At 42.8% G+C, this 14,521-nt stretch overlaps 1 pseudogene; it reads right to left on the reverse strand.

Moving 5' to 3' along the window:
• Window positions 1-5,202: 5,202 nt before the first annotated feature.
• LOC136610033 (bestrophin-3-like) lies at window positions 5,203-6,539 on the reverse strand (annotated as a pseudogene).
• Window positions 6,540-14,521: the final 7,982 nt, after the last annotated feature.

Here is a 14,521-nt window from a genome sequence, read left to right on the forward strand (position 1 = left end):
GGGAAATGCTATAGTAATAAATCTGTATATTTGCTTATTCCCTGAGTCATGCAATGATGTTTATTTGCATACACTGAAGAATAATTTTAGCAAATGTTTCACATTTGACCTGCACTAGTTTTATAAATCTTCCCCAATTAATCATGCTAAAACTTTCTACATTACCTACATCAGAAGAGTATGGTGAGGCAATTGTTGTATTCCAGATTTTAGATAGGCGAGAGTTATATATAATGAAAACTTACATGTGCAAATAAGGAAGATGGATTATTCCATCTTTCTTATTTGCATAAATTACCCAGAGGAGCATGCAGGGCCTCATAAGTCTGCTCACTCACTTCCTAGGTGTTTTCACATCCCTTCTGGGTGCTCTCCATGGGGAGAGACAATGCCCTCCCTTTCCCCCGACCCACTCACCCCCTAGTTGTCTCCACACACTTTCTGGGTGCTCTCCTTAAAGAGAGATGACACCCCTCTTGACCCTCAAAACTTATATAAGAATGTTGTAAATGCTGAAGATATTCTGTGGTTAAAAGGTCTTGACAGTTTGCATAAAAAGTATAATTATGCACATTCATCTATTTTTTTCCATTACAATCTAAATGTTACTTATATTACTCATTTAAAGGGGTTGTCTCGCGGCAGCAAGTGGGGTTATACACTTCTGTATGGCCATATTAATGCATTAATATACATCGTGCATTAAATATGAGCCATACAGAAGTTATACACTTACCTGCTCCGTTGCTGGCGTCGTCGTCTCCATGGTGCCGTCTAACGCTGTCTTCTCCTTCCATTTAGACGTGCTTGCGCTGTGCGGTCTTCTGCTGTGTTCAATGGAGCTGCTCCGGCGTGCTCGCGCCGCCGAGGTCTTCTGCGCATGCGCAGACCAGCTCTCCGGTGCGAGCACGCCTGAGCGGCTCCATTGAACACAGCAGAAGACCGCACAGCGCAAGCGCGTCTAAATGGAAGGAGAAGACAGCGTTAGACGGCACCATGGAGACGAGGACGCCAGCAACGGAGCAGGTAAGTGTATAACTTCTGTATGGCTCATATTTAATGCACGATGTACATTACAAAGTGCATTAATATGGCCATACAGAAGTGTATAACCCCACTTGCTGCTGCGAGACAACCCCTTTAATGCTAAAAGTACCTGCAGTCTCTGTTCTACAGCCACTGGACCTCACTACAACCATATTTAACTCATCTTGGATAAACCCTTTACATGACTCATTTTATATTTCAGTCTGTAAGGTCATCTCTTTTGACTAGCGTTGGAGTCATTCCCCTGACCAGTCTTAGTCTTTAGTTTGTCTGTGGTGCAGCCAGCATACCAAGTATCAAGTCATAACTACTTTTATGGGCACAAGTAGGAGGACATTATCACTAGATAAAAATAGAAATATTTTAAAATCTAAGTATGCTAACGAGCTGCATATATATTCATTATTCTTTAGGTCTGTCCAGTAATCCAGAATACTTGATAATGCAACACTTATTAGGTCCCATGGATGTAAAGCTTAGTTTTGGACCCAAAGATCTAAATATCTCCGTGCCATTTCTACAACAGTTATTGCTTTTGTATATTCATAATTTTGACACAAAACAGAACACAAGTAATCAGTCATTCACATGTGGAACCTTGTGTATTAGTCAGTGATAAAGTTACGGTCATCTGGTAAAAGTCAGCAGCATCCGGAAACCTGAAATTACATAGTACAGACAATACTACATTCTAATATCTGAAAGTTCTATGCGCACTAATGTAGTTGAACAGTATTTTCCCAAAATGTGTCATCTGTATACTATATGTAGTACCATCAAGTATTAACCATATACTACATAATGGGTAATCTTACAAGTATATTCATATAAAGTTTTGTAATGACAGTTCCAGCAAAATAGTTTGCATAAGGCGGCTCACAAATTCAGATTACAAACAACTGTGATACTACATTATTTACATGATGGATGGAATTGGGATGTTAAAACAGTGAAATATATGAATATTACTATAGCAGGTATCACCGTTATAGTGAGCAGTATGGATTTATTATGGTTATTACGGTAGTGTGATTGTTCTCAGTAAGAGAAACCACGTAATCTTGTAGATATACCTTTTAATGGCTAACAAAAATACATGATGTTACAGCGAGCTTTCTGGTCCTTCTTATCAACTCTTCATCAGGCTAAAATGAAACTGGTTTGGATGGGACACAATTCTGACATACAAATGCAGAAGGGAGGGGGGACACCCCTCTTGATCTAAATGGGTGTGCAGAAGGAGGCCAATCATTGTTTGTTTTTTTCATAAAAATTCAGAAATTGATTGCAGGAATGTTGCCATCCAATAGCTGGTGCTGCAGAGGTAGCATTGTTGCATCTCCTATGTGCAGTTCATTAAGTAGAGATAACAGACATCATAAAACTGTCACCTTCCTCAGCTCAGTAGTCTGATTAAGCATCTATCTCTTTGCTCAGATTGCTGTTATTTTAAGTCTCAAATTTTTGTGCGTGAACATTTATTTAGATCAAGAGGGGTGATTTTACTCTACTGGCTAACATGGTACCAAAACTTTTTTTCATATTACGGTAGTTGCATTTGTATTATATGAATAGATTTTATCTGTAAAGGCAGATTAGAGCACATTAAGATGAAGCACACAATGATTTCAGATGCTATTCTCTATGATGAAAGATACAGTAGGCTTAGGCTGCGTTCACACAGGGCGGATTTGCCGTGGAATCTCGGTGCAGCAAATCCACCTGCGGCTGCTAATCCCGGGATTAGCCAGCCATGTGCATGAGAGTTTTGACAATCTGCTGCGGCAAAGCTGGCATTAGCCGGCGCTGCGGTGCAGATTCCCGGGACGCAGGAAGGCATTTCGGTTTTTTTCCGTTGCGTCTGCGCTCTTCTCTATGGGAGAGCTAGCCACAACAGAAAAGCATGCTGCAGAGCCGCTCCAAAACCTGTGGCTAAGTGCTGCGGGTTTCAAAGCTGCGCTTATCCCGTGGAAATATTGCGTTTTTTTGCTGCGGCAAGAATGCGAGATTTCCATGGTGAAACAGTCCCATGGGAACCCAGCATAAAGATACAAGAGAACTTACCAGTAGACCTCAAACTAAGGGCTTCTTCACATGGGCGTGATTTAGTCCCATTATGTGGAAGTGATAATCACAGCTGCATAACGGGATGAAATGAAACCATTGATTTCAATTGTTATCAGTACGGGTGAGAAAAGATAGGACTTGCTCTATCTATCTAGTATTAACTATGTGCGGGAAAGATAGGGCAGGACATATCTTACCATTGTTGTATTCAAACTAGCACAGAGTTTAAATGACAAGTTTAAAAGTCTTGTTTCACTTATCTCAGTGTTCAAATATCTTGTCAAAAATCCTGCAATATTATATCATGTAGATAATAAAAATGATGTTTTTTGTGATAACTGATATGAATTGTCATACAATTTCACAATGAATTTAAGAATAGGACAATCACAATCTGCTGGACAAATTGCACTGTAGGAAACACAAGCCACATATAAACCATTTTACATTTAGGAGTTTGAATGTTTAGTGCAACCAATACACTCAGGGTCTATTTACATGGCCGTAGGCGTTTCACATGCGCCCGCCAGCACCGTAAAAATGCCTGAATGGCAAAGGGCCCGGCACATATACACTAAGGCCGCAATGCCGTGGGGCCTGGGGAGACATTCCCCCCTTCCCTCCCCTTTTCCGACTCACCTCTTCTCTCCTCTCCTCCGGCCATTTGCAATAGGGGTGGGATGCAGGCGGAGCTAAGCTCCCGCCCCCTCCCTGCAGCCAGCAATACAAGGGGGCTGAGCTTAGCTCTGCCCCATTGCATTGCAAACAGTGGCAAGGGGCAGAGTGGAGAAGAGAAGGGGCGGGGGGTTAGCAGTCACGCTGCTAAACTCCCTCCCACCTCCCTTCTCCGGCAGCTAGCATATGCTCCCATTGGAGTCTATGCAGCTGCCGCCGCCGACATGACAGTGCCCAACAGGCGCTTTCGCGCCACAGAAATACGCCCTTGTACACTGATGCATTGTAAGCCAATGCATCAGAGGGGAAGCGTATATGATCCGGGAGTGAAAACCTGGCTGATATATACCTGTGTGATTAACCCCTTATGCTGAGCTTAGAGGGAACGATTACCATTCAGAAAATCGTTCACATGAGCTAAACTGAATGATGATCTTTAGTTTAAACGCAGCCAACAACTAAACGATGAATGAGAATTGCGCGCTTCTCGTTCGTTATTCAGTTTCAGCCACCATAAAAATGGCTGAACGATTTGTGCACTTATCATGCAGTTTAAACACTGATCGTTCAGCGTTTCACACAGGAATGTGAAATACTGAACAACGACACCTGCCCAAGCGCGGATGAGCTGGTGATAACGTCACCAGCTTGTTGGCTTAGGCAAACAAAAATCATGAGTGTAAAAGGGGCATTATTTAGGCCACTATGAATTGAAATAACTGGCCAAAGCTATTGCATTTAGGTTGTTGCTGGAGATGCGCTAAATGTATTTTTTATCACACAATATCCATGTAGTTATGTTTGAGTGGATTGGCAAAACTGTACTGTAAAAAGTCCACTAGGAGTGTATAAACCCGTTCTACAGGTGGGATTTGTGAGTCGCCCATGCTTAACCCGCTGCCTATGCTCCCTGGGCTCTGTGACTGTCAGCCGCCATCGGTTGTCTATCGGATCCCTTTGCCCTGGCGTCCCCATTGATTTAAAGGAATGCTGTCATCCAATAGGTGATGCTGCAGAGATATTGTTCCATCTTCCTTATTTGCATATATTACCAAGAGGAGCATGCATGGCCTTATAAGTCTCCTCACTCACCTCCTAGATGGTCTCCTTAAGGGGAGGCAATACCTCTCCCAACCCACATCATAGGCCTCTCACTAGCCAAGCCAGAAACCTACTGCACACTGATGAGAGGCAAAAACCCTGAAACAGCTGTCTGTGTATGGATTTCTGGCTTGGTTTTCAATAACCAATCATTGTTTTAAAGACCTGTTTAAAGGGTCTGACATTCATTTGAAGACATTTTGCCATCCAATAGGTGGTGCTGCAGAGGTATTGTTCCATCTTCCTAGCACAGTTGTATTATGGAACATAGCATACAAGTTACAATGCATGCCTTTCGAGAACATAGGCAGAGAAAAGAGGAACAAAGTTATAAAGAATCAGTTTAATATCCAAAATAGGTTTGTGCGTTGTAAAAGCAGCTCCTCACTTTATTAAGGCTTTAGAGTTACCAAATTGTTTTTTGACAACCGTGGTGGTCTACATACTTTCTTTCTTCTCATTGTGAAATTCCACTATATCAGTTTCTTAAGTGTTGATATGTTCTAGCAAATGCAACACTTCTTCAGTTTAACTTAGTAGTGTGCTTGTACCCTGTTTCCCTGAAAATAAGACATACCCTGAAAATAAGACATAGCATGCTTTTCCAGAATTTTTAAGGGATGCAAAATGATTTTTCAGGCTTTTTGAGGATGCTAAAACTATAAGCCCTACTCCAAAATTAAGCCCTACTAACAGTTAATTAGGAACGTCAATTTAAATAGTGTTCTGGCAGCTATACATGTAAAAAAGTTAACCTTTTTGAACAAAAATTATTATAAGACACTGTCTTATTTTCGGGGAAACATGGTAGATGTGCTATGTTCTTCTACAAAAGCTTAATTCGCTAAAGACAAAGAAATCGGGATATTTTGTAATGATGTCTTTGGTGCTTGTACGTTGGTTAGAAAATTTTGTGTTGGGAACACGGTTTCACTCCACCTATGGGAGGACTTCTGCTCTTCTTTAGTAGTCGTTCTTGCTTTTGTTTCTTCTACATTCACTTGTTTCTTTTCTGGAACTTCTTGGTCATTGTCTTTGGAAAGAGGCTCAAGAGGTGGCTGTTCAACGTTTTTCTCTTCATACTGACTGTGGTCTGCATTTTCTACTTCATATATGTAACCAGGTGAACTTGACTGCAGCTTGACATCATTCTGTACTATTTCAGAAGCTTTAGTAACCACAACTTGAGGCACAGGTGAGCTAGGTGTATTGCTATTGTCACCAGAGGCCTGCCTTTCTGATGTGTTTGATCTGCTAGATTCCCGAATAACAGATAGATCTGCCCTAGGTATGCCCAACTTTGCATTTCTATCAGCAGATTCACGTCTTTTAACATGTAATAAGTTGGGTTTTCGAGGAGGTACATCATGGTAACTTCCGATATATGTTGGTTCAACAGGGAAAAACATATTTGATGCATCACTTTCTTGTCGACTGAGTGTAGATCTGTGAGGAGACTCGGGATGTTCATGAACACTTAAAAACCTCTTTACTCTTCTTAAAACAGCAGGTTGTCTTCTATGTTTTTCTTCATCAAGAAGCCAGTCTTCACGTAGAAAAACAGCGTCAGGAAGTCTACAAAAAGCAAAAGGATGGAAGTTATTTACTCCTGCATTTTTGGAGATTTTATTACATATGGCCACTGACATGCATATGCTAAGAAAGCAACAGGAGCAAAAGTACGCATGGACAACCTCTCAATCCCTTTCATATTAGAGCTGCCAAAGTGATCAGTTGTTTGCCACAGGTCCAGCTCCCAAGACCTAAGCAAACAGCTGCAGACAGGTTGACATTTGTAGAATGTAGTACTACATGGCAGCCATTCAGATGTGTTACATGGACATCGAATTTGCATCAGGGCAAGAGCCACTACTTGTTAATGACTCTGCTCTCTAGGTAATAGGCATGTGACCTGAGTGAGGGACCCTCCTTTATGACATCAATAAGCTGTAATAGACCCTATGAATAGAGGATGTTGCTGAAGAGTCAAGACACAAATAGAGGCAAAGAGCTGAAGAAGTAAATAGAGAGGGGTCCCCCAGTCACGACTCTCGTGTATTAGCCAGATAGCTCACTTTAGTGGACCTACCATGTTAATGCATTACATGGATAGCACATTGATTTAAATTAGACCTATGTCATGCTTACATTTCACGTTGGGGGAGCAACAGAGAAAATGAACACCTGTTGCCATGCTTCCCTATAAACTACAGCAGTTCATTGGGAAACCTAGCAGCAAGACAACTTATCATCGGGGGCTACTTTTAACAGAAAGGGGTTGTCCAAAGCAGAAATCTGTACATCAAAATGATAATAAATAATATACATTGCATATCAATAACCAGAGGTGTAATTTGAGGCTCCTGGGCTCCAATCCAAAATGTGTAGCATGCCCCTCATTTACCATTTATAACACTGGCTTAGCTCCACCCCCGTCCTGCCCCCTCCCATTGCAAACAGCCGGAGGGGAGCAGAGAGAAGGAGAGAAGAGGGAGGGAGTTTAGCAGTCAGCTCCCTTCTCTGGCCGCTGTCATTGGCTGGTTTAGGAGCCTATGCAGTGGCCGACGTATTCCGGCCTGAAAGATAGTTCCAGGAGTATCTTTCTGGGCTGGCGTGATAGCGTCCGAAGCTATATTGGCCACTGCACTTTTATTCCATGGGAATACGGCCATGTGATCTGATGCATTGGGATCCAATGCATCAGATCGCAGCATATATCGTCCGGCTGTGAAAACGGCGTCCGATAGACGCTCATGTGAAAGAGCCCTTGCTGTGTACGTAGACCCAATATTGATGTTCAAGTTTGTGTCCCTTTTTGGATAAATTCCATTAAGGTATTGTCCATTCCAGATTTATACCCAGGATCCCATAGCAGCAGTGAATTTTACGACCCTGGCAAGAACTTTCTAAACATTTTTGTGGCTCAAATACAAATTAGGACGAACTAACCTGTAGATTTCTATCTATGCACCAGTTAGTCTCAAAATCATCATCATCTTCACCAAATGGGTTAATGAGTTGCTCAGCCACCTGTATGGAATAGCAAATAAGATGTTTTTTCTTACCTAAAGTTACATTTCTCAGTATGAACTCTACATATTGTGCACCAATTCACATTTTCCCAGATCCATGCACTGCAATTTTATTTGTGGTAAGAAAGCTTTACCTTTAACCATCCTGCATAGAAAAAGAACTGCAGGAGGGTAAACACGGGAATGTAGAGATCCAGATCATGCCCTGCATACGCTTGTTTAGGGTCTAAGAACTGTCGTCCAATTATGCAAGCAACAAAGAATGTATACACCGCTAGTGTTACTACCTGGAAAAGAAACACATCAGTTCATGGTAAATCTTTGCAAATTCTCATAATTTATCTGTCATTATTAAAAACATATACGTACCTGTGTATACACCAGAGGAATTCCAACCCAGTCATAACCAAAGGCCACACCAAGACCTGTAGCGGTTCATCTCCTGAGATGGAAAGTATATTAAGAATCCCCAAGTGAGTGAATACACATTTATACAAATGCATCTAGATGTTCTGAGCAAAAAGAGAGATCACAAGTCCGGAACAAAATACTAAAAGGGGTTCCCCAGGTGTAAATTATTGATGGCCTATCCTTAGATTAAGCCATCAGTAGTAGACCAGCGAGGGTCTGTTGCCTGGAATTGCCATGATGTTCACCAGGCCGGTGTGCTTGTGCACTGAGCCAATTTCTGCATTAGGGTGGCTTCACACGAGCGTGTTTTTGTGCGTACATAGGTGCATACATAAGTGCGCATCCATGTACGTGAAAAAACATGCGTGAATGCAGGTCCTTGCATTGCCTTCAATGGAGCCGCGGCTGCTGCCAGCGGCTCCATTGAGGGCAATCGTCTGCCAGCTCCCCAAAAATGTTTTTCAGGGAAGAGCTTTACATAGTGTAAAAAAAAAATACTTACCTGTCCACTGCTGCAGTGTCCCCGCAGGGATGAAAAACACATCTGTCGCATGCAGATTGAATTCATGAATGGACAGGTAAGTTTATTGTTTTTTTTTTACACTAAAATTGTTGTTTTTTAGGGAAGGGCTTATATTTAAAGCCCTTCCCTGAAAAACAATTATGGGGTGTCGGCAAAACATTGCCTTCAATGGAGCCACCGGCAGCAGCCGCGGCTCCATTGACGACAATGCGTGCATTCCCTATTGTGCACGCATGTCCTATCTTTACAGGCACGCACCTGTAAAACACGGACATGTGAACACACCATAGGGAATGCATTGCTTGTAATAAACGTGTGTTTTTGTGCGCATGTATGCACGCACAAAAACACACTCGTCTGAAGCCACCCTTAATTGGTATTACATGCAAAGTTCCCATTCACTTCGATGGGATCTTGTCCTGTAATAGCAAGTCTGGCCACTGCAGTGGGAATGGTGCTGTTTGCTTCCTACAGAAATCAGCTTAATACAGGTGCACTCTGGTCTGGCAAAAACTGATCAGTGGGGTCCTGGTTAGCAGACCCCTGCTGATCTACTATTGATGCCCTATTCTGAGGAGAAGAGCTATGCCATCAGTTTACAAGTGGACAACCCCATTAATTTTTGTCCTAAGGCCACCTTACAGTAGTATTTTTTTAGCTGTTCAGCGTAACGTTTGAGATGCCGCATTAAACACTGTAGAACACCTCCATTGAATTCAATGGGGCTTCATAGACAAGCATTCGAGTGTTCTAACACCGCAATTTTCTATGTCTGCTCTATTTTAGTACATTTCAGCAATTTTTAATGCGCCTCATCACCTACTGCATTGTGCGATGTGTTTTTAACATTAGAAAGTCCCATTGACAATCGTGTGAAAAAACGCAGTGATATCGCGTAAAAAAACACGCAAGAAAAACGCAAGTGTGCAGGAGCCCTGATGCAGCCTACAATCGCCTTAGCGTAATCATAGAGAGTAGGTAAATGGTGATAACATGCCTGCCTGCACACATGAGCTCTGTAGCTGATCAATGGCTATATTAAGAGTTGGGTGTGTTATCTCTACAGCACCAGAAAGCAAAGACCATCAGGGAGCAGCAGAGAGGCGGCACTGGAACAGTGGGCAAGTTTTTTTCAACATTTTACTTTTTTTTGTATGCACTAAAGTTTAGATTTTCATGATAAATGTGTGACTTAAGCCCCTTTTACACGGAACGACTGTTGGGCAAACAATGCCTGACACCCGTCCCCACATGTATTAGTTCACATGCTGTTGCACAGGAGCAAGTATCGTTGGCTCGCAGCGGGCAGCTGTATGAGATTTCAGCCCTCGCTCTCCCCCGCCCCTCTCCGTTCACTTTAACAGTGGCCGTTCAGTACTGACTGGCTGCTGTTTACACTAAACGATAATCGTTCAGGATTTAATGCAGCTAAAAATTCTGAACGATGATTGTTCAGTGTAAATAGCATCCGTTCAGTACTGAACGGCCACTGTTAAAGTGAATGGAGAGGGGCGGGGGAGAGCGAGGAGTGAAATTTCCTCCAGCCGCCCCGCTGCGAGCCAACAATACTCGCTCCTGTGCAACATCATGGGAGCAAATACATGCGTGGCCGAGTGTCAGGCATCGTTTGCCCAACAGTTGTCCCATGTAAAAGGGGCTTTACTATCAAATGGATTCATTTAATTGGTGTCCCCAGTTAATGCGTGTCAGGAACAGTGGGGGTATACAATAGCAATTGTTTATTGGTGCAAATAACAGTGATGTTGCTTGTCAAAGCAGCCAATCAGATTTTTTATTGTAAGAGAATGTTAGTTAATTAAAATCGGATTGCTTACTGTGGGCGACACCAGTGTTTTTTCAGCTCGACTTGCTTAACATGTCAGGTACATGCAGCATGCAGCACACCCTCAAGGTGCTGTGGGTCATTTCAGCAGTGCCTACCACTTACCTAACACAAAGGTAACTGGGATTTGTTCTGCATATCTGTCACAGTAAAGTGATAGCTTTTCAAAATAACGTTTTTGATCACCTGTAAGAAAAAATGTGCAGCAGAAGTAACAAGATTGTATAACTTCTGAAGTGTGATATTTTAAATCTGCGCTTATTTAGTAAAAGTGATAAGAAAAGCAAACACACGTGGACATAATATTCTTTTTTTACAAAATTAATAGTTGCCTCCCAAGATCAAAGCAAATAACTGCAAATTTCAGTTACAAGAGACAACAATGTTACAAGGAGCCCATACCAAAATCTAGCCTAGTAAATATAATATACATGCACACATACAGAAAAAAGCATCCGGCACACAATAACAAAAGGAAAAGAGCTGCATGCTGTGCCTTGTCTACCAGTAAAATGTCGGACAGCTGAGTGGAAACGAAACGGACCCCATTATAGTCAATGGGGTTCGTTCGATGCTATTTGGTTCTGTCAGAGGATGAATCTGTTCCCCTTTCCTGCTCCTATAATGAGCATTATAGGCTTACTTACACGAGCGTATATCAGCCGGCATTTTCACGGCCAGCCGATATACGCTTCCATCTGAGCAGTCTCCCCCTTCCCTTCCCCTCACTGGCTCTCTGCTTCTCTTCTCCCCTCTGAGTGGTTTGCAATGGAAGTGGGTGGCAATGGGGTGGAGCTAATTTACCACCCCTCCCCGCCCCTTGTCCATAGCTAGCAATGGGAGTGGGCGGGACAGAGCAGAGCTTAGCTCCGCCCGTCCCCTCCCATTGCAAATGCGGGAGTGGAGGCGAGAAGCAGAGAGCCGGTGATGGGAAGTGAAGGGTGGAACTGCTTAGATGGAAGCAAATATGGGCCGGCCGTGAAAACGCCGGTCGATATACACTCGTGTAAATAAACCCTTGGGTCCAATGCACACAGGCGTATTTGCCTTGCAGAATCCGGAGCGGGCGTCCACCACCAGATTCCACAGCAAGTACTGCCAGTAGATATGCTATTGAAAATCACTTTTCTATGTACACGAGCGGAAACCCATTGTGGTTTTCGGCTTGCGGAGGGAAAATGGCAGGATGTTCTATTTTGGCGAGGATTCAGCATGGACAGCTTCCATTGAAGGCAACGGAAGCCGTCTGATCCACGGCCTGTCCGCAGCTTTCACTGTGGACAGGCCACGAGATCCGTGTCATCGCCTAGCGACGCCTCGGGGACATCTGTACTGCGCATGTGCGCCAGCGCTCTGGCCGGCACATCCGCATTATGAATAAAGAACACTGCGGAGAGGTCCGCAGGGTCACCAGCCGGGCATCGGGTCGGATTCTGCTGCGGTGTCCCACATGCGGAATCCGACCTGGCCGTGTGCATTCGGCCTTACTAGTAACATGCGGTGTGATTGTTATCTAAGCCACAATAATAAATAAACACAATTTAACTAAAGTAATAGCACACAAACAATTGTATCATTCATGTCTTTTATTTAGCACATCCACAGAGCAAGGAGACAAATTAAGTGAAGCTCAGTGTTAACACTGAGGATAGGAGATAACTCGCTGATCAGTGAGGGTCTGACAGCTTGGACCGCCACGATCCCATCCATGCATTTGGCTATTGCTGGCAGTCCCACTGAAATGAATGGAGTGGCAGCGCACATGTATGACCACCACTCAGTTTAATCCTGGACATACCAAACACTCTTTCTTGATATTAATGAGACTCCCAGTAGTTGGACCTTCACCAATCAGCTATTCACCAAACTATGGATAGGGGATAACTTGCTGTCATGGGAAAACGCTGTTAATGACTTATCCAAGAGGTAATTGGCCAAAAGTGTTACAATTGAGAAGATTGGAAATATTTAATCAGTACTCTGTTTATTAAATAAAGGGACACACAGTTTAGTTACTGACAAATCTGTTTATCTCAGAAGGCTGGTTAGTCTGAACCATACCTCAATGCAAAAACCTTTCAGAAGACCTCATAAGATATGTCACAGAGATTCATGATGCTGGAAAAGGCTACAAACGCATTGCTAATGACCGGTTTTACAGCAATCCACATTTACACAAATCTACAAATAGAGAAAATTCAGGACTGCTGCTACCCACCCAGTGGGCATTCTGATGAGATTACTCCAAGAGTCCAACAGTGATCCGGCCTGGAATTTATTCAGTTGTGCCCTGAAAGCCAAAGGGTGTTCCCTCCATTGCAGGCCTAGCCATGTGTCCTGTAAGCAGATTGGGGTTACAATGGGTATGTTCCTGAACACAGGACAAACAGAGGTATCCATTTTGGGGTAAAGTCTTCATTTTGTGTTTTTTAAAATGACACAATTGCCAAAAATTGAACTTGTAATCTCTTCCTTCTGCTTTGCTTAGCTTCATTCAAAAACTGTGGGGTCAAAATATGCAGTACACACCTAGATGAATTTGTTAAGGGGTCTAGTTCTCAAAATGGGGCCATTTGTGGGGGTTCTCCAATGTTTTGGCCGCTCAAGGCTCTACAAGTGGGCAGTGGGGCCTAAAACACCTTCAAGCAAAATGTCTGTTCTGAAAGCCACCGGCTGCTCCTTTCGGTTTGGGCCCCGTGGAGCATACAGACATAAGATTAGGGCCACAATGGGCATGTTTATGAACACAGGACAAACAGGGATATCCATTTTGGGGTGCAAATCATCATTTTCATGTGCACTATAGAAATGTCTTTAAAATGGCATATTTGCAAAAATATGACATTTTATGTTTTTCTCCTCTAAATTCCATTAACTCCTGAAAAAAAACTGTGGGGTCACAATACTCATGACACCCCTCAGTGAATATATTTAGATGTGCATTTTCCCACAGATGGGAATATATTTCAGTTGAAATATTGAGGTACTGCAGTTGAAAATGACAATTTTTTCAAAATATTCCTAATTTTGGCACTTTTATTAAATATCCACAAATTCTATTGGTCTATTGGTACCACCTAAATGAAATACAATATGTGGCGAAAAGACAATGTCAGAATTACTTGGGTATGCAAAACCTTTATGGAGTTATTTTATGTTAAAGTGACACGTCAGATTTCCAAAATTTGGCCTGGTCATTAAGGCTCAAACAGACTTGGTCACTAAGGGGTTAAAAATGGTTCCACTATAAATGCTGGGGATTTTCCTTTTACAAGCATTCCTCATACTATATAACTCAGTGCAGTGATTGAGGCTGGGCCCACTATGGAATCCTCTGGAGTTGTGACATCACGATAGAGTTAGATTCTATATCATGACAAGTGCAAATTGTGAGCACAGTTAGTCCAATCCTGAAAGGAAGAGCCACACGCCGATCATCCAGCAGCGGAACTACAGCTAGAAGCAGAGGGACCAACTCTGATCCGCGGGAGGAGGAGCGCTAGAAGTGGGAGAAGCTCATATTCTAGGTAGGGAGATCATCAATTTAGGGAAATTTCCATCTAGTGGCCAATGTGGAGATGACATCTTTCTGACATGCTTTACCACAAATGTCCCATAAGGGGTGATGTAATGCCGCCATCACAATGATTTTTGCTACACGTTTCTGTGACAGTTGTTCTAGCGAGGTTTTCTGTACAGAAATGTCCCACCCCAACGGCCATTCCTAAGAAAATCACAAAGCCAATGCTGTTTATTCATCAATTCCTTTATGGATTCCATTGTCAGCTGCTATTTACCATGAATACTTTGTACTGTGTTCTT

Source organism: Eleutherodactylus coqui, chromosome 2 (genome assembly GCF_035609145.1).
Source record: "Eleutherodactylus coqui strain aEleCoq1 chromosome 2, aEleCoq1.hap1, whole genome shotgun sequence".
NCBI classification, from domain to species: Eukaryota; Metazoa; Chordata; class Amphibia; order Anura; family Eleutherodactylidae; genus Eleutherodactylus; species Eleutherodactylus coqui.